Source organism: Brassica napus, chromosome C5, assembly GCF_020379485.1.
Source record: "Brassica napus cultivar Da-Ae chromosome C5, Da-Ae, whole genome shotgun sequence".
Lineage (NCBI taxonomy): Eukaryota > Viridiplantae > Streptophyta > Magnoliopsida > Brassicales > Brassicaceae > Brassica > Brassica napus.
This window is the reverse complement of record NC_063448.1, coordinates 42,144,829-42,159,610: the sequence shown is the minus strand read 5'-3', so window position 1 is coordinate 42,159,610 and position 14,782 is coordinate 42,144,829. Positions and strand designations below refer to the sequence as shown.

The following is a 14,782-nucleotide window of genomic DNA, read 5'->3' as shown; positions in this document are numbered from 1 at the left end:
TAGATTAGTTATACCTTACCATATATGACAATCACAATAATAAAATATAAATTTGGTTTAACATTGTCACTGATCTATTAAATTTGTTAAAAAAATAAGAATGATTTTTAACTTTGTAGCTGATGTTACAATCGTTACAAACACATTTAGTATTTATTATATTTTTACATAATTTAACAACAAACACTATAGATTTTTAAATTGGTTAATAACTTTAATTATGTAGAAATTTTTTAATTCACAGTTAATGTGTTGAATGAAATTACATTTTATTTTATTGTAATACAATTACTAATTTCATTTACATTCAAAAGTTGTAGATTTTACTGTGGAAAATGAATCCATAAATAAATATAACTTCTATTACTCATTATGTGATTGAGAAATTGGAGTTGAAGCATATAAATTTTTTAAGGATATTATTCTTATTACTTCTAAACTAATTGAGTCCGATAAATATTAACCGTTAAAATCATAGCACAATTATTTACATTTAAGTCCATGATATTTCCGTTATGATATGTAAGTACCGTCTTGGGTTCGATTTCCCTTGGCCATCCGGAACGTTTTAAGTGGTAAAAAAATGTGGATTCTGCGGGTTTCATGGTGATTAGTCTTTGGGCCTAGAAAACATTTGAGATCACACAACAGTTATAAAAAAAGCTATTTGGGACAGACAAACAACTGACTATTCTTTCAATTTGTATAATATTATAACAATATTTGCTTCTTAATTTGTAAGCATGTAATTTTTTGGAAAGATTTTTTTTATTATAAAAAATACAAATAACGAAGAAGAAAAGAAAAAAATGTGTGTATGATATGCAAAGAATAATATGTTAACAAATAAGATCTATTAAAATTGCCATGTAATTGTGTTTTTGACCACATACGTTTTACATGGTTTCAAACAAATCATGAATATAGAACTTGTTGTTATAAATTACCTTATTAATATAATAAATGATTAGATTAAAATGTGTTTGTTTTTTTAATTAGTTTCAAATATCCAGTTGTATTCGAGATCTCAAAATAATTTAACTAAACGACTAATAAGTCATATATCTTATTTAGTATGGACATATTTGTAATGTTGTTACAACTGAATCTAGAAAACTATATTTTTAGTATTATCAATAAAGAAATATAATTGTATGAAAGATACTTTTGTAACACATATATTTCTTCGATAGCAATTGTAAACAAGTTTTATAATAATTTAAAAGAAAATATAAATGTGGCTTATTTATTTTTATAAAATGAGTTTATTACCTAGTGTTTATAGAAGAAAACTATCTCTATTACCACTAAATATTATTAATAAATAGTCAGATACCAGTTATGAATTAATTTAATAATTAAAATTACCGGATTATCTAGAAGATATTTTGAAGACCACACGTTCAAACCTGTTAACACGTTTACCTATCTTTCAAAAAATATAAAACTACATAACATTATATAGATTTCAGCTCAATTACTGACACCAACTGATATTATCAATGTTCTGAATAAGTTTGTGAGTTTGCAGTTTTTATGAAAAATAATGTTCCATTAACTCTATTTAGCAAATGATGTTACTGGCATTAATTTTTTAATGAATACAAAAGCAATATGCAAGTGTTTGCAAAATAATTGTATTAAAACTATCATTTATTTAAAAATAGCTTTGGTATTCAATTGGATGAATGGAAACCGAGTGAAGAGAATTATTCAAGCTTCATTAGAAGTGCTAAAAATATCAAAACCTATTCAATTCTTTAAAATGCCTACCACCAAATTCAACATATATACTTACATGAAGAATCATTTATAGAGTGGATAAAGAAAATTAAACAAAAGAAAAAGGTATTTAAGAAGAAGAATCATTTATTTCTTTTTTTTATTTTCTTTTTGTTTGGTGTGTGTGTGCTCGATCGCTGGTCAATGGGAACACTGACCCATGCTCCATTACCAAACGAGCCACTTGCAACAAACACGTTTGCTTTCAAGTACACTATCATCTTCGTGTTATAACAATTGATCCAATCTTATATATGTAGTAACTTTTTTTTGATAAAAAAAGTGATTATTATCTTCTGGAGTTTGTGTATGTGCTCGTGTTCCGTGGTCGGTGAGAGCACCGACCCATGCTCAAATACCAACGAGGCCACTTGCAACAAACACATTCAGTAACTATTATCATATTCTTGTAAAAATAATTAATAAACCAGGCCATACTTTAAAGTGGTTTAAGTGCCTAAGAAAGGTTTTGTTCAATGTTTATGTTTATTATAATTTTGTTTTTCAATAATTAAGTGAAGTTAAAAATAAGATAGTTAAGAAAACTTATTCTTGGGTTCACCTCCTAAGAAGAACCTCTAGGTTCACCAACCAATAGGACTGTGCTATTTTATATTTGATATCTTTTAAAAAATGAAACAAAATATTGTTAAGTTATATTATGTTTTAAAATAAAAAAGTAAAAAATAAATAAATAAAAATAGTAATAGTTGTAGAAAAAAAATATTTTAAAAAAATTTTTAACGTCGTCAGCAAAACATTAAACCCTAAATTATAATCCTTAAATCCTAAATCCTTGGGTAAACTCTAAACCATTGGATAAATCCTAAACTCTGAATCAGAGACACTAAACACTAATACACTCAAGGTTTAGGGTTTAGAGTTTTAGGATTTATGATTTAGGGTTTAGGGTTTAGGGTTTAGCGTTTTAGTGTTTAATGTTTTTGATTTAGAGTTTAAGATTTACCAAGGATTTAGGATTTACCCAAGGGTTTAGGGTTTAGAATTTAGGATTTAGGATTTAGGATTTTGCTGACGACGTTAAAAACTTTTTTAATTTTTTTTTTTGTAACTACTATTATTTTTTATTTTAAAAACATAATATAACGGAACAATTGTTGTGAATCGAGATAAATAGGAGATTGGTTAATCTTATTATTTCATAGGTAATGTGGTATACACATATATAAGATACAAATTAGGGTTTAGGAACTATCTAGAACATGGGCTTTTGGACCTATGATGGACATCTACATAACTATTCATAACACTCCCCCTTGGATGTCCATTGTACAAAACTATTTCCTAAAGCACATAAGATGCTGCTTCATTATAAACCTTACCAGGAAAACCCAGTGGAAAAAACCATTGTTAAGGAAAAAAGAGTGCAGCGCGCATCTACTCCCCCTGATGAAAATATAACTTGAGATATCTGATAGGACACAATCCAATGTGATGAATTAACTCCTTCTTCTTGGGGTTGGACCGGTTCACTTCTCTTGGCAGATTTGACACTCACTAAAACTTGAATATCTTGATGACTGTTGGACAAAATGACTTCAAACCAACTAACATCCATGTATAACTTTAGACACCGATCTGGCTCTGTTAAGATGGAAATATCGAGTGGTATTTTGAATATCATACGATATTAGTTATTATGAGACATCTTGTACATGTCCCACAAAAACATCCATATCTCGAGTTCTATCATGGATAATGACTTGATTCAAATTGGAGATGAAAATAGACTTAAAGATTTTTCTCTTGACACCAATTTAATATTTTAATTCCATCTACAAGGTTTCCTTTGATTGGAAAACTTTCGACCTTTGATTATGTTACACGAATGGAATGCTTTCATCTCTTATTCTTCTTCAACTATGATTGACCTTGATCATTCTCTTCTCCTTCTCCTAGTCTCAAAAATACATTAGAAGATTGATATATCTTTATCACTTAAGTGATAATATTCCTCTCAAGGTATCTATCATTTGCGTGTTCTTTGAGAATTATAAGATGCAAATGGAAAACCTCTCAAGGTATCATAAGATGTTGCCTCGTTAAAACCTTGACATGGAAAACCCAATGGGACAAAACCATGATAAGAAAAAAGAGTACAACTACACACATCATCATATTCTCCCCTGGAAGCATCATCTTCGGGAGATGTATTCTCATCATATATATCATCCTTTTAGGAATAGATATAAACATATTCTCATTGAATAAACTCGTTTGATTAATTTTCAGATAATCTCTTAAACCATTAGGATTGTAGTCCATAGCCTCTCTTTCACACAAAATGTCATATCTTGGTCTATTGGAAATCCATGCACAAATTTTCTAAACATTCACATTATGCATACTTATACATACGAGTTATTCTTTTGCTTCTTGTGAAAGTTACAAGTATGACTATCCTTATTTTCATATGAAATCACATCTTTCAATCATGAAAGAGATCAGTAAATTTTCAATATCATGGTACTTCATGACCAATACTTTTTCTTTCTTTGATATGCTCAATATACTCGCGCTGTAATGTTCTCGAGAACTAGCATTTACTGCTTCTAGCAGTCCAAATTCTTATGGAGTTTACTGCTTCTTGCATTTTATACCTTTTGGATCATTGACATAATTGTCATTTCCAGTGGCTTTCAATTCTTGCCAGACTAAAGAAACTTGAAAGTTGATGCTTCCGCCACATGATGATGTGTTTCTTATAACAATTTCAGGTCTTTGTGAGAACTCTTGTGCAACAACTCTTTTGCATCTCACTACCTCTCATCATCTCATTCTTTCTTTCACATAAAGACATATTTGTGTGCCACTGGTTTTGCACCATTAGGTGTACGGACTATCGGTCCGAATACTCTTCTCTTTCCAAGAGTTTTAATCTTTCATCTATCGCTTATTTCCATTTTGGCTTATCATTCTCTTTGTGTACACTTTTCAATAGATGTTTCATGATCCTCATTCCCATCAACTGCTATATTGTATGCATAAGTATTCACGACGTTGATTTGACATCTGTTCATAATGTTCCAGACATGACATAGCTATTTGAGATTTTTATATTCGTAGGTACCTGAATTCTTTCTTGTCATGTTTTCTATCTCTTTTCGAGATCCTTAATATTTCATTCCTCGATTATGCCATTCACATTCATGCTCCTTTCTTTTTCGAGGATGATTTTATTTGGAACCGATAGGGTCTTTCACGCTTCAAGCGCTCTTTAGACTCATTAGCAGTTTGATATTGCCCTTCTGGTATATCCATTTTAATTGGAGCATTTACAGCTAGTACTTGTGATTTAATCACTTTCTTATGGTCAGTAAATGAGTCTGGTAACTCATATGTTAATCTTCATAATAGAATTATCTCCATACATTCATTTTGGACTTCTATTTACGCTCTTTAGTCCGAGTATCAATGATAATTCATTCAACTCATTTGTTCTCCAGCTGTTTATTTTCTCTCCCTGATGTTGGATAGACTAACTTTCGAGTCTTTAAATAAATTTTATAAAATCTTCTAGATTTTATTATCAATGGAGATCATATCCAACGTATTCATAACCTTCTTTGAGGTCCCATCTTTAGCGGTGTGGTGGAGCAACTACAACTTATCCAAAAATTTTAGATGGAGATCTTTGGTTCCTGACCCAAAACCAGTTTGATGGGGAAAATTCTTAATTACTCTTTGGCATTATGCGAATCAATGCTGCTGCATCTTACGTATGAACATGAGCTACAAGATGTTCATAATGTATCCCCACATGTATAAAGTAATCATCAAAGGCTTGTGAATTCACCAGTATTATTAACTACTCTCGCAAACATCAGGTTGCGGATCTATGACAAGGATACATACGACTTTCTTGTCGATGCATATGGTGGATGATCAGTCCACCAGTGGGTGATCAAGCCCACAAACAACTCCTTGTATAAATAGAATCCAAATCTATTTGACTGGTGAAAACCGTATTCTTGCATTGCCTTGTAAGTAAGCAGCATATAACAAATCATTCGTAAGAATCTTCTGGTTCTTCAACGAATGTCCATATGATTATCTCTATCGCATCTTTACTAAACCGGGATGGCATAACCGATTTGCCAAACATTACACTTTCGGTAAACTTCTGGTTTACTATTTCATTTATCTCTATTTCTAATCATTGTGTAGTACAATACATTAAGAGTTGTAGGCACTTTCTCGACTATAATTTTTGAGAAATATTTTTGATTTAAAATGAATTTAACATTTCTTTCGCTTAGTGTCAGTATAATTTGTCTCAGATTTAAATGGATTTACTTTATGAAGGATTCATCAATCTCAGCTTAGTAAAACATAATCTTCTAGATGTTTCACTTAATATAAAATGTGAGGTTCTTTAACTCTTTCCCTCGAGATGATACTACTACAGGTTTATCAATCTCGAATGAATCTCATTTTTGAATCAACAACATACCCTATATGGATCATGTATTTTTTCTCAGAGCCTTCTAACTTTTGAGACTTATAAGAATATAATGCAATAAGGGTTTTAAATTGCATTATTATGTATAGTAATATTATGTACTCTTCAGAAGCATTCATATATATCCTCGTATTAAACATTCTATAAGGTTTTACTACTTTGTATTGTACTCACAATAAATTTTTTTTTTGTTTTCATCTTTAGATGATTAAATCATATCTTTTCTTTATTACCATCTTTATTTTCTCAGCTTCAAGTGAGAATATGAGTTCTGAAAGAAACTCTTTGGTCTTGACCTTACATCAATAGCTCATCGTTTTTCTGAGTCTCAAGGAGACAAGATACAAGTATAATTTTTCTTAATCTTTTTTCTTGAAATGTGTCTGCTGGATAATATTATTTGTGTCAAATATATGCATCATTAAAACATCCAAAATAGTTGAGATATAGTTACAAACTTCGGGTCTTGTAAAATTTAGATGCATAATACGTAATGAGCTTTATGCAATCACATTTTGCTGACCAAATTTTTTTTCCTTTTTTTCAAAACTAATAGATCTTTTAAGATCAAGCCTTAAACTTAAAACCTACATATAAAATGGTAATAAATATACTAATATAGAACTATGACTTATCTTATATTTATTATATTAAGAAATAAATAATACTTCTATATTATTTTCTCAATCACTAACTTTTATCACATGATTAGTCATCTCTATATATTGACTAGAATTTAAATAGATTAATTCGCATAATAAAATTTTAGTTGACTATGAATCTATATCAAACATGATAAATAATACTTTTTTTTTTGATGAAATTTCAAATTTATTGATCTATCAAAAGAATGTTATGTACAAATGCTCAATGCTGTAAAAATAGCATCAGTGCACAATGAATCCTAAAGTGTAACTTCGAACCATCTTGTTAGTAGCCCCTCCAGTTTGTGTTGCGGTTTATATCTCAATGAACTGATTCGGTTTCTGACTGCTTTGTTTATGAGTCTGCTTAGTTGATCCGTAGACTTCCAACTCTGCTGGTGGCGCCTTGCATTTCTCTCCCTCCAGATGTGATACACTACAGTTTGGAACAGCATCTTTGAGATAAATAATACTTATCTCAAGGGAGAAGTGAACTGAAGATCGGAGATCTGCCATGGTGATGGTGTTGGAAACACACCTCTTGTACAATCTGTCTTTTTTAAATTATCAAAAATTTGCTCATAGAAATATGGCATTTTCGTTAGTAAACATCGACATTTAATTTCAAAACTAAATATATGACAGTACACCATTATCACATTTAATGATAAAACCTCATAATTTTTTTAATTTATTCTAATTATTTCTATCATGCATATTTAACATTTAATGTGTTTAGGTAAAAACACACATATTAAAAAAATCATTGTTATGTCTAGAAAGTATCACTAAAACTATAAATTAATGTTATTCAACCAATTACAAAATAGATTATCAAATATGATTGGTTGCACAATTTTTAATAAAGTAAAAAGTTGCCTTGAGAAATGAAAGCATCTTATATATTGGAACATCCAAATTCTTTAAAACATACTATATTTAGGAACAGATGTAGTAAATTAGTTACTAGAAGATATCAATACAATACATGTTAAACTATAATTTAACTGAGTATGAACCAAACTAAGAGCATATAATTTTATTTGACAGACACGATCATTACAATAAAAACAAAATACTAACTAGATTTATCTCTTAGATGCAGATGATAATGTTGATTTAAATAATTCTGACGAATCACATGCCATACTTTACAAACAAATCTATTTATAAATCTATATGACATTGGTTCAGATTCTGTAACAAATAACTGTGCGTTCAGATTTTATAGTAACTAGATTATTTTTCCGCGCTACGCGCGGATAATATACTTTTATTTTTTTTTCATATTTTATCACATGTAAATTATCATCTTAATTTAAGATTAATTGTGTTTGTTTGATCAATTGCAACTTACTATTTTTACTTTTATGGTAACTCTTTTGTATAAATGAGGAAATTTAGTTTTAAAATTATATTTCTCATTTTAAAATTTTATTTATATTAATCTCAAATAAGTTTCTATTATATGAAATGAAAAAGAGTAACCTGACTTTCACAGTAAAATTAGGAAGACAGTTTGAATTACTTTTCTTTTATTATGTTTGGAAAACTTTACTTCTGTATAAGATTTGAAACATTTTAGGGATCAAAATTTCATATAAGTAAAACACATCAGAACAAAAAATTTTGTCCAATAATGCACCTGCATTTATTATTATTGTTTTACTTAAATTTTATAAAATCGATGATTGATAACCGTTTTAGAACTGAAACCGTTTAAAATTTGTCTATGCATTATTAAATCGTCAAAATATTAAATTATAAAATAATATTAATATTTATTGGAAGTGATGTAATAATACTATTATTAGTGACCAATAATTTAAATATAGAAAAATTATTGATCTGTACTTTGATATTTCTTAGAAAAATTATTTATTCACCGACCAATAAAAGTCTGCGAGCTCATATTCATTAGTTGAAAAAAAAGAAACAAAATAATAAGAATTCGCCAAATTATATTATGTTTTTAAACTAAAAAAAAGTAAAAAAATAAAAAATAGTATTTTTTTTAAACTATTGTTAACGCAGTCGTCAAAACAATAAACCCTAAATCCTAAACATTAAACCCTAAAAACTAAACCTTAAATTTTTGGGTAAATTCTAAACCCTTGGGTAAACCCTTAATCTTTGGGTAAACCCTAAATCCTTGGGTAAACTCTAAACCCTTGGGTAAACCCTAAACTATAGAGTAAATCCTAAACCCTAGGGTTTAGGCTAAGATTTAAAGTTTTAACGACGGCGTTTAGGATTTACTGTTTAGGATTTATTGTTTAGTGTTTGTGATTTAGAGTTTTTGATTTACCCAATGGTTTAGGGTTTAATGGTTAGACTTTAGGATTTAGTGTAATTTTATTGACAACATTAATAATGTTCTTAAAAAAACTCATTTTTTGCAGCTAGTACTATTTTTTAAATTTATTTTTACTTTTTTTTATTTTAAAAACACAATACAACTTAACAAATTTTTGTTATTTTGCTTTTTCTAAAAAAAATAAATATGATATGACATGCTATAATTGGCTGGTGAACCTACACCTTCTGGGGTAAACAAAAAAAAAACTTTTCTTAGAATGCGTAGATGTTGTTTTTGTAAATTTGTTAACATTATAGTAAATAAGTGTTATTTGGCGTTGGACTTCTGTAAATTGAAACACAATTATGGATAAACTGTTTTCTAATTAAATACAATGCATAATAGTGTATAAACCAAAATTTCTTTTGAAAAAATAAATTTAAATATATGGAAGGAATAAACATTAGAAGCTGCAATTAGACATGAACATCCTTTTTTAGAATTTTTGGAGAAACAAATGTATGTTATGATTTCCGAGAGAATTTTAATTTTAGCTTTTACCCCAAATTTGAAATCATTACTTAAATTTATCTTTAAGAGATAACCATTTTCATAAATACTTTAAATTTCCAAAAACTAAAACTGACATTATAAATCATTTAAAAATGTTTAAAATCATTTATAAAATATTTATAAAGGTTCATAAATTCAAACCCAATCCATAAATAATCTACTAAGGCAACATAAAACAAAAACTGATAATATACTTTTATCAGCCGTGACCATGACTGGAGCAACATCATGACCATGACTCTTTCTCTCTGTATCTTCAACAGTGCTCTGAAATCGTTTATCCTCAAAGATGATGTTATTGTCATCAGAAACATAGCTTGTGTGTGAACTCGATGAAGCCACTGTTTCTTGAGCTGAATATCTTCTGAACAGCTATCGTTGACATCATCTTTAATTGGCTGCTGCTTCGCTCTGCCTACTTTAGCAAAGGAATCACTCTACCTCATCTCCAATGAGTTATCTCGAGAATGACCTCTCTTCCATGAAGCATTTTCTGATTGTTCATCAACATTTTTCTTAGAAAGCTCTACCATGGTAGTAGATTGATCTTCTTCTTCCCTATAAATGCTTCTTGGCATTTCTTCTTTAACAAAACCTCAGCTTTGCACATTTGAGCTACTATGTCTATGTGAAGGTTCGTTTCTTATATTATCATAAGAGGATGAGTTCGGTGACTATGTGAAACTCTGCATCGTCATCCTCATCCTTTCTTTACTTGAAAGCTCAGCAGCTGCACGTGCAGCAAAACTCACTCTTTCAGCAGATTCAGCAGCTGCATGTGCAGCAGTCGTAGCATCAGCAAATTATGTTTCGTATGGAGATGAATCCACATAACCTGGATGAGGGTCTGTGTTCTCTGCCACCATTCTTATCTCCTGTATAAAAGAAGAAACAATTTGTTACATCTAACGCTTCAACACAGATTTAACAAACATTAAACAAAAAGTTTTTTTGTATGAAAAAAAAACTAACCAGAAAGTCTTGGATCTTGACGATAGTGATCAGTAGAAGCAGTGCGGCTGGAAGATATTCCGCCAGTTTCATATAAGTTCTGCTCCACGTTAGCAGTAGATGGAGCTTGAAACTCTGGAGGTTGATTGTTTGGATTCTTGAAGAATATGAGTTTATTCCACTCACGGACTGAGAGGAACTTGCTCCACTCTGCTCAAAGAAATTGAAAATGCCATTGAGGAAACTTATACTAAAGAAACAGACTGGTGAAGCTTAGGCTATGAAATGAAGATGTAGTTACTGTCCATCAATACAGTCTCCTTTGGATCTGGCTCAACCAAAGATTCTGGTTCCCATGTTACATTATGCTTCGTAGCAATCTCTTTCAAAATTTTGTTCTTCGTTGGACCATCAGGAGCTTTAACCGACAGTTTATCCACCAACTAAGCATACATAGAGAGAGAAAGAATCATCATCATCATCATCATCATCATCATCATCATCATCATGCCTCTCTTCTACGAACATCAGAGAAAGGAAAACAACAACACAAGCAACCAAAACTCACCAAGCGGCTCACACCAGAATCTGACTGCAACCCAACAGCAGCTGAAACAAAATCTTTGCCATACTTAGCAGAGAAATGCTTAACGACATCAGCTAACTCTGAGACATCAGGAAATTATAAGCTTCTGGGTATATAAAGAAAGAGGAAAAAAAGGAGCTGAAACGAAACCATAAAGAAGGAGTATTGATGGATCGATTAAAACTCAGTCGAAATGGTTTAGGGAGAGAAGCCGAAGTGGCAGAGGAGAAGAGAGAAGACGAAGTGGTAGAGGAGGCGAGAAGAGACACGCGACTTCAGCTCCGCGTCGTAGACCTAGGTCTAATTATTAGATGATCTAAAAGCACAATTCCAAATCAAAAGAACCCCACACGCATAAGTCAATTCAGAAAAAAAATTAAGCCCAGCCCGAAAAAAAAATATTCTGATTGGAGGATTATTTATGCTGATGTGAACATGCTAGAATTGAAAATTATCCCCTTTTAGTATTGTGATGTTTAGGGATTCAATCTCAAATCTAAACAATCTCAAAGTAAACTAAACAATAAAACATGAACGAAACTAAATTCAGCAAATCGAACCGATCATTACATTTAAGGTTTGTTGAACAACATAAGATGGTATATAACTCTATATATAATAGCTTGTAACGAATACTCATCAAAACATTACGAAGTTGTAAGGTCTTTTTGTTTCTCTCGATGATTGCAATTAGGGGTTCGTTGATACCAACGTACATGCATCGAACAAATAATAATTTAATCGAGGAATTACTGAACACATCCTACATATCGTGCATAGTTTAGCTAAGATAATAAATCATATACTTTCAGTAATAACAAAGAATACGAGATGTTCTAATTATAAGCGAGGTTAAGTTTAATAGGTTAATAGATTAGGTCATACTTATCTCGATCAATAATGAATACGGAAAAACCGGAGACGCCATTATTCCCAAACGAATAGATCTTGATTTGCTCGATGGATTCGTGTATTTGAATGTTGCTGAGACGTCTAGAGTTAGAATTTCGTGCTGATAACGTGAACCTGTTGTGAATCGAGAGAAAGAGAGAATTGATTAATCTTATTATTTCATAGGTATATACACATATATATAAGATATAAGTTAGAGTTTAGAAGCTTTCTAGAACATGGACTTTTGGGCCTATAATGGACATCCACGTAACTATTCATAACAACAATATTTTATTAGTTGGTAAACGTAGAGGTTCACCCTAGAGGTTGAACCCAATAATACCTTGAAAATAAGGTATTTAAGAATACCTTTTTGCCAAAAGTTTTGTTACTCACTACAAGAAAACAACGACATACTGAAGGGAAAAAATCGTCGGTATGTCGTCGGAATAACGTTATTCCGACGACATACCGACAAAACAAGTCCTCGGAAATAACTCCTCGGAAATTTCATTTTCCTCAAAAATCTTTCGAAATTTTTCGACAGAATTCCGAGGAAACAAATTTCCGAGGAAACTCTAAGGACCACCAGTTCGTCAGAAATCTCCTCGGAATATACTGAGGGAGAACGTCCTCGGAATTTACCTCGGAAGTTTCGACGAAATGTTCCTCGAAATTTTCATCGGAAAATTTCTGAACCTCGTAGTATGAACCAGGAGCTACATTATCCTCGGGTAGAATACCTTTTACAAAATCAGCAATCGCATCCACACAGTCTTCAGCCAAATTATAATATGTTTTAATGCCCATCAATCTTGTAGCCGATGATAAAGCTGAATGACCATCTCTGCAACCTTCGTACAATGGTTGCTTTCCAGCATCCAACATATCATAAAATCTCCTAGCTTGTGCATTGGGTAAATCTTCCCCTCTAAAATGATCATTTACCATCTGCTCAGTACCTATACCATAATCTACATCCGTTCTAATTGGTTCTTCTAATCTAACCGCTGGCTGAGGTTCGCTAGTACTACCATGTTCATAATCAGTTTCCCCATGATGATACCAAATTTTGTAACTTCGTGTAAACCCACTCAAATATAGATGAGTCCAAACATCCCACTCTTTAATAACCTTTCTATTTTTACAATTAGAGCAAGGACATCTTAACATACCTGTTTTTGCTTCCGGTTGTCGGTGAACTAACCCCATGAATTCGGTTATACCTCGTTGGTATTCTTCCGTAAGCAATCTCGTGTTCAAATCCAAATGAGGTCGATCGATCCAAGAGCGAAAATAATTTGAAGAAGACATGTTTTTTTATGAATCAAATTCGTGTGTAATGAGAGTAAGAGGGAGGATGAAGATATGGAGTGAATGAAGAGGAAGAGGGGTGCTTGTATTTATAGTTGAAATCCTACCGACAGCCCGAGGAAATTCCGACGGAATTCCGACGCCAACGTCTAGTTCGTCGGAATTTCCTCGGAATTTTTAAAATCCCCCAACGGCTCTCTAACGGCTATAATATATCCTCGGAATTCATCGGTTTTTTCCGAGGAATACGTTTTTCCTCGGTATTCCATAAGAATATTCCGACGGATTAGTATTTCCTCGGAATTCCGTCTGTATATTCCGAGGAAATTCTGAGGAAACCAAATTTGTGTTTCCTCGGAATTTCCTCGGAAATTCCTCGGGATATTCCGAGGATTTCATTTTCCGTCGGAATGTCCGTCAGAATACCGCTGTTTTCTTGTAGTGACTTTTCTTTGGTTTGGTGTATGATGTGTTCGTGCTCGATGCTGGTTAATAGGAGCAAATGACCCATGCTCTATTACCAACGAGCACTTCAACACACACGTTCGCTTTCAGGTACGATTTTAAATATCATCTTCTTGTAATAAATAATACCAAGATTCGATGTGGTTTCAAGACGCATCAAACTGTTAAATCATCACACTATATAACAAAGAAAAACATAACAACAAATAATTAAGAGAAACTCCAGCTTATATAATATAAAATATGAAAACTTACATTATGTTCGTCCGCAGTATATGGGGCGTGTAAACTAAAAGAAGCTGATGATGAGAGAATTTTCACCAGCCGAGACTAAGACACACACAGTAACAGAGAGTTTCAGAGACTCCTTTACAACACACATTACCAGTGAGGAGACAGAGAGACAGACCCAGAAAAGTATTACATTGTAGAGTGAATGTAAGAACATCAAAGATAAAAAAATAAAGAGAAGATGAAATCTATTCCCCAAGACTTAGAACCATGTGGATACATCTTGCTGCTTCTGCTGCATATCATTTCTGTAATCGAATGAGGCCATATCGAACGGTGGAGAATCAAACACAAGCTGAAACCTGTTGCTGCTACTGTTGTTATGCGCAGCTTCAAAGTTATTGTTGGTGTGTGTAGTGTTGTACTTGAATCCATTGTTGTTGTTCCCTTGGAAAACCGTTTGGTTACCGAAGTGAAGTTAATGAGGCTATAAATAAACAGCAATATGTGCTAGATAGATAGATAGTCCGCTTTTGTAACAATGCATATCTTAAGACTCC

General features: G+C 31.7%; 1 pseudogene; it reads right to left on the bottom strand.

Annotated features, from left to right (window-relative positions):
• Positions 1 to 8,176: 8,176 nt before the first annotated feature.
• On the bottom strand, positions 8,177 to 12,246 carry LOC111210362 (annotated as a pseudogene).
• Between the last annotated feature and the right edge of the window lie 2,536 nt (positions 12,247 to 14,782).